This window comes from Hemitrygon akajei, chromosome 24 (assembly GCF_048418815.1).
Source record: "Hemitrygon akajei chromosome 24, sHemAka1.3, whole genome shotgun sequence".
NCBI lineage: Eukaryota > Metazoa > Chordata > Chondrichthyes > Myliobatiformes > Dasyatidae > Hemitrygon > Hemitrygon akajei.
This window is the reverse complement of record NC_133147.1, coordinates 19544053-19562491: the sequence shown is the minus strand read 5'-3', so window position 1 is coordinate 19562491 and position 18439 is coordinate 19544053. Positions and strand designations below refer to the sequence as shown.

Genomic DNA, 18439 nt, shown 5'->3' with positions numbered 1-18439 from the left:
AGAAGACAATAAACTATGCAAACACAAATAAAACCAAATAGCAATAAACAACAAGAACATGAGATCAAGAGTCCTTAAAGTGAGATCATTGGTTGTGGGAACATCTCAATGGATGGGCAAGTGAGTGTAGTTATCGCCTTTTGTCCAAGAGCCTGATGATTGAGGAGTAGGAACTGTTCTTGAACCTGGTGGTGCGAGTCCTGAGGCTCCTGTACCTTCTACCTGATGGCGGCAGTGAGAAGAGAGCGTGACTTGGGTGGTGAGGATCTCTGACGACGGATGCTGCTTTCCTTCAAAAGCGTTTCGTGTTGACGTGCTCGATGTTTGGAAGGGCTTTCCTCGTGATGTACTGGGCCAAAACCCCTACCTTCGGTAGGATTTTCCGTTCAAGGGCATTGACGTTTCCATACCAGGCCGTGATGCAGCCAGTGAATGCGCTGTCCGCTACACATCTATAGAAGTTTGTCAAAGTTTTGGATGACATGCCGAATCTCCACAGACTCCTGAGGAAGTAGAGGCGCTGTAGTGCTTTCTTCACAATTGTAGTTATGTGCTAGGCCTAGAACAGGTCCTGTGAAATAGTAACACTTGGCATCTCTGACTCCCAGCTTTCCCACCTCCCTGTGTATCGTTACGATGTCCCCTCTTTTCATTGTCACTAATCTATCGTTTCTGCAGATTGTTAATGGCTGAGGATAAGCTGCAGAATTTTGAGGCAGAACTCATTTGGAAAACGACCTCTTTATTCCTCCTGTCTGTATTCTGCCTGCTTCCACAGCTCACGTCCATGTCCTGTCTTCGAAGTGAGGCACTTGATCACATGACCCTTCCCTGCTAGTGCTAAAAATAGCCAGGACATTCGTTTAGAATGACTTTCTTCTTCCTTTCATTAAGCTACATTAACTTTGTCTAATCAAGTTACGTTTCTCCAAATGCCTAATTATTCCTTCCTGTAAATATCGGATCCCAGCATTTTCCGAATGACTGAGGCGTACAAAGTTCAGAGTAAGCTTATTATCAAAGTACGTATACATCACACTGAGATCCATTTTCTTGTGGACCTTCGCAGTAAATGCAAGAAACACGATAGAATCAATGAAAGAGCACACTCAGTAGGACGGACAGCCGTAATGCAAAATGCAAAACTGTTCACAATACTCCAAATGTGATCTGACCAATGCCTTATAAAGCACCTGCATTATATCCTTTGAAATGAATGCTAACATTGCACGTGCCTTCCTTACTATCGACCCAACCTGTAAGTTAACTTTTAGGGAGTCCTGTACTGGGACTCCAAAGTCCCCTTGCACCTCCGATTCCTGAACTTACTCCTCGTTTAGGATTGCCTTTTATTCCCTCTACCAAAGTAGATGACTATGCACTTCTCCGTACTGTCTGCCATCTGCCACTTATTCGCCCACAGCACTGGTTACTCAACCCGTCCGTTCCTTCAGCGCCCAGCCCTCCACAGGTCCCAGCAGTCACCTGGGGCACCCAGCCTTGCGCAAAAGCCATCTTCACGGTCGACTGTAAGCCAGCTAGGCTCGACGCAATAAAATGTGTCCGAATTTATCGGTAGGAAAGGGTTAACTTGGCAATGCCAGTTAGACAACTGCAGAGGTGAGAGTTCAGTTACTTTCACCCCTGTCAGCTCCAACCCTCTCCCACCTCGTTGGCACACCAGCACCCACCCCACACCTACACACCAGACGTTGGTTATTTGACGTACCCACTGCTCCAGGCTCTCGCCCGCCCCAAATCGCTCAGAACGCAAGCTCTTTGTTATCCAGTTTCTGATGAAAGATCAGAGACCTGACACTGTAACTCGTTTTTCTCTCCACAGACACTGCCTGACGCACTGAGTATTTCAGGAATTTTGTTTTTATGTCAGATTTCTCGCATTTGCGACGAGACCCTTCGGCAGGACCCGTAATTCCACAACCCAGAGAACAAAATCCACAGGCTACTAGCCTCTGCCATTTCCTCGTGTTCCCTTCCTCATCCTGAAGGGACCGATGTTTACTAAGCTACGCTCTTCCATCATGTATCTTGGCTTGAAATGTAGACTATTTATTCATTTTCATCAATGCTGCCTGACCTGCTGAGCTCCCCCAGCATCTTGTGTGTGTGTGTGTGTGGCTTTGGACTTCCAGCATCTGCATACTTTCCTGTGTTGCCAATTTGAGTTGCCCGGTCATAAATAACTTTAGCTATACAGTATCCCATGTTAGAAGTCTCAAATATTTCCTGATTGCTCGAGGCTGCTGTAGGCTTTGGTGCAACGAACTTCCTCTAGATCAGGGCTTCATACCTGGGGGGTCCGTAACATAAGGAAGGCTGGGAGCTCTTCTCTAGATGCATTGTGTTGACTGCTTCAACCTGTGATCCAGCATTGGAATGAACCCTTGGCGATCTGTCAGTACCTCTGTAAAATCCACTGGCCATTGCCCTGCTTGACGGCCTTTCTCCATATCTACTCGGGAGAACAAGCACAGTGATAATGCAATTGTGACTTCAAGTTATGAACGAAGATCTCGAATCCAGCAGCAAAAAATATGAGTTACATTCTCAAAGATAGCTTTGAGAATGGGCTTCGCATCTGTGACAGATTCTTTAAACAATATCTAACCAGGGAACAACCTATTTTAGAACTGGCATTAATTAATAATCTCATATCAAAGGAAGAGTGATTATAGCATAAGAGAGTCGCACGTTCAGTTTGAGGGTTAGAAGCAGCCGTGTAAAAATAGAGCCTTTAACTAATTACTGTTATTTAAATTTTCAGTTGGTAGACAGTGGTGGACAGTCAAGGGATTATTTTCTGATTGATAGCAAATAAATTCTGTTGAGAAATAGAAGCATTTTGGAGATGGTCCACTGAGGAAATCGGGGAAGTTATATTAAATTACAAGAAACGTTCTGCAACGTTGTGAAAGTGAGTGGGAGGTCAGGAGTCTGGGAGCATTTAAAATCACCAAAAGATGTGTAAAAAAAAAGATAATAAAAAGGGAGAAAATCGATTAAGGCAGCAAGAAATATGGGAAGGGACAGTATGAGCTTTTACAGATATATGATGGAAGAGGGTACACATTGGTCCCTTAAGGACGAGACAGGGAAATATAACAGAAAACAAGGAAATGGCGGAGACTAGTACTCTATGGGTTTTATTCTCTGGGTTGTGGAAGTGTGGGTCCTGCCGAAGGGTCTCAGCTCGAACTGCCGACTGTTCACTCTTTTCCATCGATGTTGCCTGGACTGCTGAGTTCCTCCAACTTCTTGTGTGTTGCTAGTATTGAACTTTGCATTTTTTTGCGACCCTTTGATGTGACAAAATGGAGCAAGCAATCCCAGAGTGCTAAGCTAGTATGTTTCAATGTATGTACGTGACTACAAGAAACGCGTTTACCGAGGGAATACATGACTACTGGCACCCAATGTACTGAATGTTGTGTAAGACTAAGGGAGTAGCAGAGACAAGTCAACTGCAAGAGGACGGGATGCCACAGATGTGTCCGCTGATGATTGGAAGGACTGAGCTCAGTGGAAATTGTAACCTCGCCTTGCTCTTGCGCACTGTATAAAAGGAATGCTTTGTAAACGTTGTGTTGGAAGTCTTCTGACATCCCCGATGGGAGTGGAGATGAACTCTCCCCTTGCAAGTAATAAAAAATAAAGGCGCTTTATAAAGATCTACTCACTGTTGGTATTGTGTTTTGTAAGACTTAGTGGAGAGGTACTCGACAGGCTGTTGTCCACTGTTATTGAATACTTCTAGTTGCATTGTAGAAGACAGCAAAAATGTTTCGGTAGTAGTGGAATAAAGCCCTCCCAACCATTGAGTACATCTACATGAAACGCTGTCACAGGAAAGCAGCATCCATCATCAGGGACGCCCACCACCCAGGCCATGCTCTTTTCTCGCTGCTGCCATCAGGAAGAAGGTACAGGAGCTTCAGGACTCGCACCATCAAGTTCAGGAACAGTTACTGCCCCTCAATCATAAGGCTCTTGAACCAAAGGGGATAACTTCATTCACCCCATCATTGAAATGTTCCCAGAACCTACGGACTCAATTTCAAGGACTCTTCATCTCATGTTCTTGATATTTATTGCTTATTTATTTATTATTATGTAACATGCTGTAAGGTTTCACTGCTAAGGCCAATGTAATGGTTTCTATGTAATGTTCCACTGCTGAGGTAATGGTTTCTCTGTAGCAGCAATGTTTGGGTTATGACTAGAGATAACGGGGCTTTGGAATGCAGAGGCTATCCAGTCGGAGAAATGTTGTCCTTTCTTGTGTGTCTGGGAGCCGGGTTTTTCTCAGTCTTTTGTCGGGGAGCGGTGGAGAGAGAGAGGACGCGAATGGAGAGAGTCGGAAGACCACCAGACAGAGTGGACTGAGGACCGAGGGTCCAAGGGCCGGCTATGCTCGAGGCCGACGGGAACAAATGAACGAACAGTGAGCTCCAATGATCCAACTGTTTCATGAGAGTGGGCCCTTTTCTCTTTTTTTTGTTTCTTTACTAACCATATAGTCAACTGTTGGCGCGTGGCCTAGTGGATAAGGCATCGGTCTAGTGATCTGAAGGTCACTGGTTCAAGCCTCAGCTGAGGCAGCGTGTTGTGTCCTTGAGCAAGGCACTTAACAACACATTGCTCTGCGATGACACCGGTGCCAAGCTGCTTGGGTCCTAGTGCCCTTCCCTTGGACAACATCGGTGGCGTGGAGAGGGGAGACTTGCAGCTTGGGCAACTGCCGGTCTCCCATACAACTCTGCCCAGGCCTGCGCCCTGGAAGCCTGCAAATCCATGGCCTCAGGAGACTAACGGATGCCTATTATTCTATTCTATATAGTCAACTTAAGAATTATAAAGATCAATCGTTTAATCGCATATTGTGTACTGTTAGACATCTTGTGGTGCAAATTTGTAACGAGGCAACACATCACACAGCATCCAATTATTATTTATTTCTTTATTTGCACAGTTTGTTGTCTTCTGCTCTCTGGTTGAATACCGTAGTTGGACAGACTTTCATTGATTCTGTTATGTTTATTATTCTATAGAATTGCTGAGTATGCCTACAGGAAAAGGAATCTCAGGGTTGTATATGGTAACATATGTGTACTTTGATAATAAAATTTATTTTGAACTTTACTTGTGATAATAAGAAACCAACGGTAAGGGAAGCAGTGCCAACACAGCTCACAGGGAACACGTTTGGGATACTGAAGTAATTTCGTTCTTAAAGATTTTTAATATATTCATTACTAAAATACCGAAGTTGGAACTTTGACACTGTTTGTGAAAGAAAGTCGTCAAGGTGAAAAGTCTAAAAATGTTGCAAAGGCTAGAAATCTGATGTAAATTTTCCGGGGATGTTTCTAATAGTGAGTGAGTCTCGGACCAGCGGGCAAAGCTTCAGAATAGAAGGACGTCCCCTTTAGGTCAAAGATGGGGAGGAATTTCTTTAGCCGGAGGGTGGTGAATCTGTGGATTTCGTTGCCTCCAATGGCTGTGGAGGCAAAGTCATTGGGGGTATTAATTAGTAAGGATGTCAAAAGGTCATGGGGGAAAAAAGACAGAAGATTGTGGTTGAGAGTGTCCAGGACACTTTCAACAGGTGGCAAGAAAGGTGGCAAGGACCCCCATCACCTCGAATGTGCCCTCTTCTCATTGCTACCATCAGGAAGGAGGTACAGAAGCCTAAAGGCACACACTCAATGGTTCAGGAACAGCTTCTTCCCCTCTGCCATCTGATTTCAGAATGGATAATAAACACAACCTCCGTATACTTTTGCCTCTTTTTTTGCACTACTTATTTAATTTTATGTTCTTTCTTTATATATATATACTTTATATAATTTACAGTTTTTAAAATTATGTATTATAATGTACTGCTGCTGCAAAGCAACAAATTTCACAACATGTGCCAATGGTATTAAACCTGATTCTGATAAATCAGTCATGATGAGATAATGGAACAGACTCGATGGGCTGAGTGGCCTAATTCTGCTCCTATGTCTCATGGTCTTATGGCGTAATGAACGCTGAGGCAGGAATGTGGGGGGGGGGGAGTCGTGCTACATGTTGGTCATCAGTGTTCATGTGTGAGAGTTCAATGTTCAAGGCACATTTATTATCAAACTATGTTGCAACCTTCAGATTTGGCTTCTTACGAGCAGCCACAAACCCTATGGAAGCCATTAAAAAAGAGCACTGTCAAACACCCAATGTGCAGGAAAAAAAAGAGGACAAATAGTGGAAACAATAAGAAGTAAGCAAACTACACTCAGAACTTAAGGTTACGCAAGAGAGTTTGCAGCAATGAAGCCAGTTGCAGCCGACCCAAAAGCCCGTTATCTGCAGGCCACAGCCTCAGTTCCCTGCAGAGACGAGTAAACCTCGCCAGGCTGCGAGCTGACCGCCGGCTTGTCCCTCGCCTCTGGCCCCGACACCCTGACCTTTTCAATCTGGGCCAGCACTTAAATCAGCCAACTTTAGCTCATTTCATCACTCTCGTACCCTGGGCCCTGCCACTTCGATATGCTCTGAAGCCTAGGCCTCCGCCTTGATTCGGTCCGTACCCAACCTTTCCAATCTGGCCCGGCACTTAAGTCATTCAAACATCGGCTCGTTCCTTGCTCTTGGGCACGGGCCCCCGACCCCTCGCTATGACTCAGCTCAGACCCCCCGGCTTCGAACGGACTCCCAAGTCCGCCCTGGCAAACCATACGTTGGCACGCTCCCCGATCTCCGGCCTGGGCCCCACGGCCTCGACTCGGCCCACTCACCGCAACCGTCCCGCACCTTGACACTTCGCACCACAAGAACGCCAGGTCACGCAGGCAGTTCAAGACGTCAACTCCGGAAGGGAAGTCGCTGTGATCATTTACCAGAAAGAGGCGATTAATAAACTAGTTAGCAGTTCCGTTTGTTGCCGGCTGACTCTCAGCTGGGATATTTTACTCATTTAGGAACATGATACTGACTAGGAATTAAACCTGGCAGTCTCTTCCCAACACAAGTAATTAGCCTTCGGAGGTGACGCGTAGCTCATGTGTCGTTACTGCAGTTTCTAATCCACAAATCGATCTACTGAATGACATACGCTGGCTGGAGTCTGACTAACAACCCAGTCGCATTGAGAGGAGGCAACCGTAGCATTCTCCTCTGAGTCACCGATCATAATTTTCAATTTGCGCTGCATTCCTATGACGGTAAATGGAATGTGGACTGCGCAGTCTTCCTTTTACCCCAGGTAGTACTTGGAGGTAAAAAAAAAACTAATAAGGTTGTTGGGAAGACCTCCCCCTTTGCACTGTTCTCTGTGGCTCTGTTACTAGAAGATGCTGGCTTGGAATAATAAGCGTCTGTGGTAATTATTTTTATTTTCTTGATCGCCCATCGCCACAGCCGATCCCAGGGAATCTCATGTTCGGTTTAATCTCCTGGTTGAAAATACGTTAAGTGTGTGGCAGAAATCCACCTGCCCTGAGCTGGGGATGAATCCTCCTCATCCGTTGCTGAATGAAACCCCACCCCACCCCTCCCTGAGATCCGCATCCTCCAGGACTTTACCAAAGTCCTGTGGAATTGACACGTCTTCTCCCACCGAGGCTTCTGAGGACACCGTGGATTTTGTAGAACATAGAGCATAGAAATCTACAGCACGTTACAGGCCCTTCGGCCCACAGTGTTGTGCTGACCAATGTTGTAACTTACTCTGGAAACTGCCTAGAATTTCCCTAGCACATAGCCCTAATTGTAATGACGTTAAGGAGAATTCTGATCCAAGATGGCGGCGCGACGCAGCTTGCAGTGGCCATTCCGGAGCTGATTATCTGTTATTTGTGAAGTGGGGTGCCGTGCGCGATCATAATCGATTGAAAATGGACGTGGGAGCGCGGAGGAACATCGGGAAATCTCCAGGAAGACCTTCTTCTTTGCTACTGCTGCTGTGAGGTCCGGGACTCTGCTGGGAAGAACGGGCCCCCAGTCCTCGGGGTCACGTGTCTGATTGCCGTTGGCGGGGCCGTCTTAATACGCTCGGCAGAGGATTGTGCTCGGAGAACCTGTGCCGGAGGGGATGGTCGTCGGCTCGGAGGTTCGACGGACTCGGAGTCCGCTGCGGTCAGGTCGTTTTCAGTGTGTGCTGCGTCAGCGAGGCTGAGTCGGGCGGCGCCGTGGAAGTCCATAGCGGGGGTACTCCCTTCTGCCGCCGGCGTGGGATGGCGAGTCTGTCGGGACCCTGGGGACTTGTGGGAACTGTGTGGTGATTTCTTTTGAACTTATAGTCCTTTAACATCTTTGGACTATTTTTACTGTGCCCATGGTCTGTTTTTTTATCAATTATGCTATTGTTTGCACTGTTGTAACTATGTGGTTTTGTGCAGGTCTTGTAGCTTTAGTTTTTGGTCTTGTTTTGTCTGGTGGATGTGGAGCTCCTTTCCGGGGAACGCGCTAAGACGGTAGCGCGATATTAATACGCAGCAGCCTCTCCGGACTCTGGATTGGGGATTGCCAAATGTTAGGTGGATTTTCTGGTGTAGTCTGCTTTGTCGTGTGCTTTTGTGATATCATTCTGGGGGAACGTTGTCTCATTTTTTAACTGCATTGCACTTGTGGTTTCTAAACGACAATAAACTGAATCTGAATCTGATGTGCGTGTTTCAACTTCCTTGTGAACGTCTATTAGTTTTATAAAATATAGGGGAGGGGGGATGTGTGTTTGTGGTATTGTCGAGGGGGTATTTCTGAGTGTTCGGCTTTGTGAACTTCCACGCAGAGATCTGCAAAATAATAAATGGTTGGCCCATTCCCCTCAGGGCGATGGAGCGGAAACTATTAATATCAGACGCAGAATCAATGCCTCTCTGTTTTGTAACCTGCCCCCGGTGGGAGTTTACAGGCATGGGGTGCAGGACCGAACGGCCTTGGTGCTGTGTTGTTCTGTGATTTATATCTCTGTGTGTGGTCACTCAATACTTGCCTTTAAAGGTTAGCTTTATTTCTCACGTGTTTCATACATCAAAGCATTGAATTGCCTCGGTTTGTGTCAAATCAACGGTTATTCTGAGAAATGTATGCAATTATACAATTCCTTTTAACTTCAGAGAAATGTATACAGTTTTACAATATGATTGAGTTCAGGAGCCGTGAGGTAATGTTACAGGTGTATAAGACCTTGGCCAGACCCCACCTGGAGTACTGTGTTCAGTTCTAGTTACCTCACTACAGGAAGGATGTGGATGCTGTAGAGAGAGTGCAGAGGAGATTTACAAGGATGTTGTCTGGATTGGGGGGCATGCCTTGGCCTTGTGAGAATAGGTTGAGTGAACTTGGTCTTTTCTGACTCCTGATGAAGGGTTTTGGCCCGAAACGTCGTCACTACCTCCTCCCATAGATGCTGTCTGGCCTGCTGAGTTCTGCCAGCATTTTGTGTTTTTATTTGGTCTTTTCTCCTTGGAGCGACGGAGGATGAGAGGTGACCTGATAGAGATGTATAAGATGATGAGAGGCATTGATTGTGTGGATAGTCAGAGGCTTTTTCCCAGGACTGAGATGGCTAACACGAGGGGGCATAGTTTTAAGATGCTTGGAAGTAGGTACAGAGGGGATGTCAGGGGTAAGTTTTTCACACAGAGAGTGGTGGGTGGGTGGAATGCACTGCTGATGACGGTGGTGGAGGTGGATACAACAGGGTCTTTTAAGAGACTCTTAGATAGGTACATGGTGCTCGGAAAAATAGAGGGCTAAGTGGTAGGGAAATTCTAGGCAGTAGGTTACATGGTCAGTACAACAGTGTGGGCTGAAGGGCCTGTAATGTGCTGTAGATTTCTGTTCTATACAACCTGAAATTCTCACTCTTCACAGACATCCTCGAAACAGAAGAACAATCTCTGAAAGATGAATAAGAGAAAAAAATTAAGAGCCCCAAATCTTCCTGCCCCCCCCATGCACAAGCAGCAGTAAAAACGTTAACCCTCCCGCAGAAAAGATCAGCACTCCCACCACCCAGCGCGCCAGCAATAGCAAAGCCCCCAAAGAGAGACCACGGTCTACAGTCCATCAAAAACTAGCTGTTCACTCCAGCATTTCAACATCCCACGGTACCTCTCCCTCTCTCTCTCTCTCTCTCTCTCTCTCTCTCTCTCTCACACACACACACACACACACACACACACACACACACACACACACACACACACACACACACACACACACACACACACAGCTCCTTCCACAGCGACAGGGGAAAACAACAGTCGCTATTTCGATGTTACGGTCAGTGCGAAGCGTTGCTTTTATTTTGCGTTCCCCAGCTTGAGAATCGGCAGGAAACTCTCACAGAGAGAGAGAGAGAGAGAGAGAGAGAGAGAGAGAGAGAGAGAGAGCAGCCACCAAGTTCAGAGGCCTCCGCCAGTTTTGACATATCGCAATTGTGACCGACAGGCCTGCTCCAAGAATGGGAACATGGCGCCGTGCGGAACTGCGGTTTGAGTGCCGCTGTAGATCAAAGGACCCGAGGGGACCCCAGCCACCCTGAAAATGAAAATAAGGAGCATTATAATGGGAAGAATTTGACTGTTTCCCTGATGAGCTGGGAGAAGCCGGTGAGAATTGTGGTGGACAGCCCACAACACTGGTGCCAACAAAGCATGCACACAACTCACTAGCCCTAACCCTCAAGTCTTTGGGCTGTGGGAGGAAACCTGAGCCCTCAGAGAAAACCCACATAGTCACGGGGGTAACATACGGACTCCTTACAGGCCATGGGGAGAACTGAAGCTCGATCAGCGATCACTGGGTCTCTAACAGTGTAATGCTAGCACTATGCTACTGTTAAGTTTCCAAATTGAGGAAAAGATTTCCAAGGCTCTGGGGAACAAGGCTGTGGGAGTAATTGGAGAGCCTCTTCCCTGAGCTAGCAGAAGGCTGAATGGCCTCTTTCTCTCATTTTTTCAACTCTGGATCCCTGTGTTTTTTTTTCTCAGTGAATGTTTGTCAGTGGTTTAACTGGTGCTTTCTTGTATAACTGATCAGCTGGCCAGCACAATATTAAAATCTTACTCTACGCTGAACTGAATGAACATCTAGTCCCTGCCGCCATGGTGTTTCTATGTGGGAGACAGAAGGGGCTCAGGAAGCAGAGAACTCGCTGGACCAGAGATTAGAGATTAGCATGTGACGTCTGTGTACATTTTTTGCCTCTGGTACTTTGGAGCGTTTGCCTTTGTTTGCCAGAGATGACCTTTTGCCGAGCGCTCAAAGGAAGATCAGCGGACTCGGGTTCAACCAAGACCACAGACAGATAATCCCTCTGTGTTAGGGAGCACAGGAAGGGTTCGCAGCTCAATAGCGATACTGTTGGTCTGCTGCACTTGCCTGGCCATTTTCTTTGAACCGTCCCATGCTTCTTCTTTGTTTTGTGACTGTCTGTGGGTACATTAATTGATTTATTTATTGAGATACGACATGGAATAGGCCCTCCAGCCCCTTGAGCCAGGCTGCCCAAGCCTACTGACGGGACAATTTACAATGACTAATTAACTACTATCGGGACTATTTACAAAGAAAGAACAAAGAACAATACAGCACAGTACAGGCCATTTGGCCCACAATGTTGTGCTGACCCTTAAACCCTGCCTACCATATAACCCCCCCACCTTAAATTCCTCCATATACCTGTCTAGTAGTCTCTTAAATTTCACTAGTGTATCTGCCTCCACCACTGACTCAGGCAGTGCATTCCACGCACCAACCACTCTCTGAGTGAAAAGCCTTCCTCTAATATCCCCCTTGAATTTCCCTCCCCTTACCTTAAAGCCATGTCCTCTTGTACTGAGCAGTGGTGCCCTGGGGAAGAGGCACTGGGTGTCCACTCTATCTATTCCTCTTAATATCTTGTACACCTCAATCATGTCTCCTCTCATCCTCCTTCCCTTAAGGGAGCCTTAGCTCCCTTAATCTCTGATCATAATGCATACTCTCTAAACCAGGCAGCATCCTGGTAAATCTCCTGGTAACTAATTAACTACTAATTACAATGACCAGTTAACCTACTAACGGGTACACCCTTGGACTGTGAGAGGAAACCCGCCCGGTCACGGGGAGAACGTACAAACTCCGTACAGGCAGCCCCGGGAATTGAACCCGGGTTGCCCGCACTGTAAACGGTTGTGCTGACCGCTAGGCTGCCGTGCCGCCTCGAATGCCAGGTAATAAATGTACTTTGGATCTTCCCCCCTCCCCATCCTTCAGCTCCCAGCTGTCCAAGCGGCATCAGCCTCTGTTTTCAATATGTCCGCTCGTCATCAACAGCTCCCTGTGGTGGAGAATTCCGAAGGTTCACAACCCCCTGCAAGAATATATCCCTCGACCCATTACCAAGTGACAATTTGAGAGAATGAGCCCGAGGCAAACTGCACCTGCCCCGTCAGGACCCCGTATACGATTCAGGGGGCATCACCTAATCCTGAGACACTGGTAGTCCACTCCAGTCAGTCTCTTCAATCGGGACAGTTCCCCCCCCCGCAATCTTTGACATGTGGGAATCGGAATTTATGGTTAAACAGGCCGGGTAAAGAATGTGATGAATCACAATGAACATTCGGAGTGAGTGGGGAAACTGGGGTGCAGGCCATTCTTCCCCTCGTGACTGTACTCAGTTGGACCCTGGCTGATCCGCACCACAGCTCCGTTAAACCGTCTCCTCTCTATGGACTCCTGGTTTCCCCAGTCTTTTGGACCAGGTAGGACTAGGTTTTCAGCTCTCTTTGGAGTTTTCTCTTGGAAAGCCCAGCTTTGACTGTAAGGGCACAGAGTGGCCGGACAACTGGTGGATTACAGTGATATTTCTTATAAGAACATAAGGAATCGGAGCAGGAGTCGGCTATCTGGCCCGTCGAGCCTGCCCCACCATTCAATAAGATCGTGGCTGATCTGTCCATGGACTCATCTCCACCTACCTGCCTTTTCCCCATAACCCCTAATCCCCCGACTATGCAAAAATCTATCCAACCTTGTCTTAAAAATATTTACTGAGGTAGCCTCCACTGCGTCATTGGGCAGAGAATTCCACAGACTCACCACCCTCTGGGAAAAGCAGTTCCCCTTCATCTCCGTCCTAAATCTACTCCCCCGAATCCTGAGGCTATGTCCGCTGATTTTAGTCTCACCCCTCAGTGGAAACAACTTCCCTGCCTCTATCTTATCTATCGCTTTCATAGTTTTAAATGTTTCTATAAGATCTCCTCACATTCTTCTGAATTCCAGCGAGTTCAGTCCCAGGCGACTCAATCGCTCCTCATTGTAACTTAAAAGTTTAAAAAAACTTATTGCACTGTATTGCTGCGGCAAAATGCCAAATTTCATAACATACAGTACTGTGCAAAAGTCTTAGGCACTTATATATCTAACTAGTGCGCCAAAGACAGTACTGTAGTTATTTTATGTATTGCACTGTACTGCTGCCACAAAAAACCCCGAATTTCATGACGTGAGTGTTGATAAACCTGATTCTGAAACAGAAGAAAATCTGCAGATGCTGGAAATCAAAGCAACACCCACAAAAAGCTGGAGGAACTCAGCAGGTCAGGCATCATTTATGGAAAGGAGGGCTGGTGAAGGATCTCGGCCCGAAACGTTGACCGTTTAGTTTTTTCCATCGATGCTGCTTGGCCGGCTGAGTCCGCGTTTTGTGTGTGAACCTGATATGGGATTGTGGACTGGGAGTGGGAAGGGGGCAGGGGCAGAGGGATCATGGTTGGGGAAAAGGGAATGGAGAGGGGAGCACCAGAGAGACATCCTGTAATGACCAATAAACCAATTGTGTGGAATCAAATGACCTTGCCTGGTGTCTCAGGGTTGGGTGCGTCTGCACCCGCGTCACCCACCCCCGACCCTGACACTCCTCTGCCACCTGTTCAACACCCCCCCACGGCACCCCACCCTCACCATTCCCCCATTCCCAATGCCCTTCGCTCCCGCCATACTTAGAAACTCGCTCTCCGCTCCACGTCGACAAATACAGGACTACGCAAAAGTCCTGGGCACCCTAGTGATATATGTGTGCCTCAGATTCTTGCATAGTCCTGTATGTTACCAATGTGTCTTTGTGAAATCTTTTGACAATGCCTCTCCAAATTGTGCAGACCGTCTCCCCCAGCTCTCGATTTCTCAGAGGAAATAAAAATAAAGATTCCAGAGGGGATGTTTGATGGAGGTATACAAAATTATGAGGGGTATAGATAGGGTCAATGCAAGCTTGGCAGCGTGGCTTAAAGAGCTGGTATGGCCTGCTCAAGTCAAGTCAAGTCACTTTTATTCTCATTTTGACCATAACTGCTGGTACAGTACACAGTAAAAACAAGACAATGTTTTTCAGGACCATGGTGTTACATGACACAGTACAAAAATTAGACTGAACTACGAAAAAAACAACACAGAAAAAGCTACACTAGACTACAGACCTACCCAGGACTGTATAAAGTGCACAAAAACAGTGCAGGCATTACAATAAATAATAAACAGGACAGTAGGGCAGTAAGGTGTCAGTCCAGGCTCTGGGTATTGAGGAGTCTGATAGCTTGGGGGAAGAAACTGTTGCATAGTCTGGTCGTGAGGGCCCGAATGCTTCGGAGCCTTTTCCCAGACGGCAGGAGGGGGAAGAGATTGTATGAGGGGTGCGTGGGGTCCTTCATAATGCTGTTTGCTTTGCGGATACAGCGTGTAGTGTAAATGTCCGTGATGGCGGGCAGAGAGACCCCGATGATCTTCTCAGCTGACCTCACTATCCGCTGCTCGGTTCTGTATCTAGATAGATCGGCAGACAACGGGGATTACTGTCATCAATAAACCAAGCACAATTAACAAGTGCGGTTGCCCATTTTTATTAAAGTGAAAGCTGAAATCTGCACGATCTGTTTGTCAGATTCCTACGTCACTTTCATGCTGACAGCCTCCAAAGTTGCCCCAGGCTGGCTGCGGCAGGAGTGGATGATTGCCCCGTGTCCAGCTTCAGTCAACAGTCCTCGGACAAATGAGAAATGTGTGTTGTATAAAGGGAGGAGGCGCCAAATTCCACCAGCCTGGTTCAGCTCACAGTTCTCCCTGCTACCTCACCTTCAGCTGAAGGCTACCGGCAAATCTTAAATCTCTGCCTGCATTAAGAGGAAAGATTTGAAAGTCAGAATTTTAAATGCCCTGCCCGTGTTGTGGGACAGATCACGCTGGTAATTACACATCTCTAATACCAGGCAGCTTGTTAATCTCTAGGGGCCGCAGATCGGCAGATTTAGACCTACAACATGGCTGAAGCTCGCCGTGGTTTATCCTGATTTCCCACTGGGGAAGCCAGTTCGCCACTGTTCAAATTTAGATCCAGTGCGGGCAACATACTTCAACTGAGTGTCTTGCTTGCCTTTCGACCTGCTCGCGACGGGAGCCTGGCCGGCTAATTAATATTATTTTTCAAGAAGAAACCCTGCACGCTCAGCTGGCTTTGATTTCTCATTGAAACATCGGGCAGCTCCTGATGAGGTGGCACTTGCTCATAACTGTGGGAAGAATAGCCCTGACAGTTGTGTGCACGCATGCCTGACTAACGCCAGTAATGAGTCTCAGATTGAACGTCTTAATGGGGTATCGGATCTTTGTGGTCTCATGTAATGACTGAGCAAGCAGCACATTACAAAAGCCAATGTTTGTCCAACTAACTCTCACCGATGTTTGATAGTTGCTTCGCGCTCTGCTGGCGCTCAGGTTGAAGGGAGTTGCAGGGAAGTAACTGGGAACTAACAAAGCGTTTAGCTGACTGCTTACCTGACCAGTGGTTGGCACGACGGTTTACCGTGCAGGCGGCCGGGGTTCAATTCCGGCCGCTGCCCGTAAGGAGTTTGTACGTTCTCCCTGTAACTGCGTGCATTTCCTCTGGATGCTCCTTGAGCATCTCATCAAAACCTTTCGAATGTTGAAAGGCCTAGACAGAGTAGACGTGGAAAGGGATGTTTGCCATGGTGGGAGAATCTAGAGCGAGAGGGCACCCTTGGATGGAGAGACGCCCTTTCAAAACAGAGCCAAAGGGTGCTGAACTTGTGGAATTTGTTGCCAAATGCAGCTGTGGAGGCCAGGTGTGTATTTAAGGCAGAGATTGATAGGTTCTTGATTGGACACGGCATCAAAGGGTACGGGGAGAAGGCCGGGAACTGGGGTTGAGGAGGAGAAAAAAAAGGATCAGCCATGATTGAATGGCGGAGCAGACTCGATGGCCAAATTCTCCTCCTACGTCTAGTGTTTACAATGCAGTGACTGAGGTAGTAGATAGAGGGGGATGGGGGCATTACTACACTGGGTGATCAGATTAATTGCCTGGGGGAGGAGACAACTCCTTTGAGATTCTCTTTACCACTTCTCCTTTGACCAAGGCTCAGACCACCTCCGTCAAACCCTCCAACAGAGATCCTCATCAAAGTTGGCCAGATTAGTGCTCCTGCAATTTGACTTTGGTCATTACACTATGGAGAAGCAGTTTGCCATTGACTTGACGTCTGATTTTTATATTGGGTGAGGGACTGTCCCAGGTCTTGTCATTGCCAAATATTGCATTGATCTGGCTGTTGCAACTCCAACTAAAGATGCTTGGGGTGTGCAGTAACCTGAGGACCATAGTCCATAAGGTTGTCATAGCCGGGGGTGGTGACGGGGACAAGCCCCCACTACCTATTAAATGCTCCCAGTGGCGTGCGCCTCGAATAGCCTCTGACAATCTAGTCCAGCTCCTGGGCTTCATGTGTGGCTTAGCTACTAAGCCCAATGGAACCAAGAAATCAAGTCAAGTCACTCTTTATTGTCATTTCAACCATAACTGCTGGTACAGTACACAGTAAAAATGAGACAATGTTTTTCAGGACCATGGTGCTACATGAAACAGTACAAAAACTACACTGAATTACGTTAAAAAAAAACCAGCAAAAACTATGCTTAGACTACAGACCTACCCGGGACTGCATAAAGTGCACAAAACAGCGCAGGCATTACAATAAATAATGAACAAGACAATAGGCACAGTAGAGGGCAGTGAGTTGGTGTCAGTCCAGGCTCTGGGTATTGAGGAGTCTGGTGGCTTGGGGGAAGAAACTGTTACGTAGTCTGGTTGTGAGACCAGAGGAAAAGACAGGTTACTGGCGCCTTAAAACCAGTCACTTCGTGCAGATGGGGCTGGTCAGCTCATCGAGGAGGAGGAAAACTCTCATCTCAAACCTCCGCTGCCCTGCGGCTGTACCCACTCACGGGGAAGGCTTCGGGAGTGAACCCCGAGGGAAAAGTGGGGAGCTGGAGTTCCCGAGGCAGTCCGACGTTGAGTTCATCGCTGACTGGCAACTCCTGCGACGCTGCTGATGCCCAACTGTGTCGGTCTCTGCCGTCCCTTTGGGTTCATCAGTTGCGTGGAGAGGGGGAGCCCGCTACAAGGGCGACAGCTCGCTCTCCCTATCGTACTGCCCAGGCTTGCGTACCTAGGCAGCTAGGGCGCAATATCCACGGTCGACCCTGACCGACGGAGACCCTCGGACTCAGATAGTCCTGCGTGAAACTACTACCGGGGCAGGGCTGGAAGCGTGGCGCCGCGGGTGGACAGAAGAGGGGCTGGAGGTGAGCTTACTGGAGCAAACGGAGTGGAACTAATGAACGACTGAAAACGTGAGGCCATCTGCTGCGAAAGCCCGCCAGGCTGCTGGTTACCGAGGTGGCTCCTCCGCTTTAATAGGCTGCGTGCTCGCTTTGATATTCGAGCTGCTGTTTATAATGCTTGTGCCTTGATGTGGGAGTGGGAGAGGGGTAATATTGTATGCAGATGTGGCTGAGAGTTAACTTTTCGGGAACTTAATGAAGATTGAAGTCTTGGGATGACAGGGGTGCTGGCTTGTGGTTTCCCGGCAGACTCCTGATTATAGCCAGTCTGGTGAAACTCCCCGGGCACCGCAGAATGCTGCCCTCACCCTGAAGCTACTGATTATAACCAGCCCCGTGAAACTCCCTTGGCACTGCAGTCTGCTTCCCTCACCCTGGAGGTACTGACTTTTGCTGACGAGCTTCCAGACCTCCCCCAACTCGCGTACGTAGGGACAAACACTTGGGAGACCGCATGGGATCGATCTTCCAACTCCTGCAGAATTGTTGGGGGGGGGGCTCTCACTTTGGAATCCCATTTCCCACCTGCAGACTCTACGTGTCACGAGTCCTGTTGCGACTTGGGCAAGATCTGTACTCAACAAGCGCCCCCCTCCCCCAATGCGAGACAAAATCAAAAGCGTTATCTTCGATTCATCAGTCTATTCAGTCCTCCGAACCTGGTTGAACTCTGACTAGCCTGCAACAGAACTCCAGTTACCTTATGTTTTGCAATTTTAAAATTAATACCTTGCCTCAGCAGCCT

The 18439-nt window shown here is 47.6% G+C and overlaps 1 protein-coding gene across 1 annotated transcript in view; it reads left to right on the top strand.

Annotated features, from left to right (window-relative positions):
• LOC140715929 (uncharacterized) overlaps positions 1-18439 on the top strand; it is a 288549-nt gene that overhangs the window by 21033 nt on the left and 249077 nt on the right. The window lies entirely within an intron of this gene.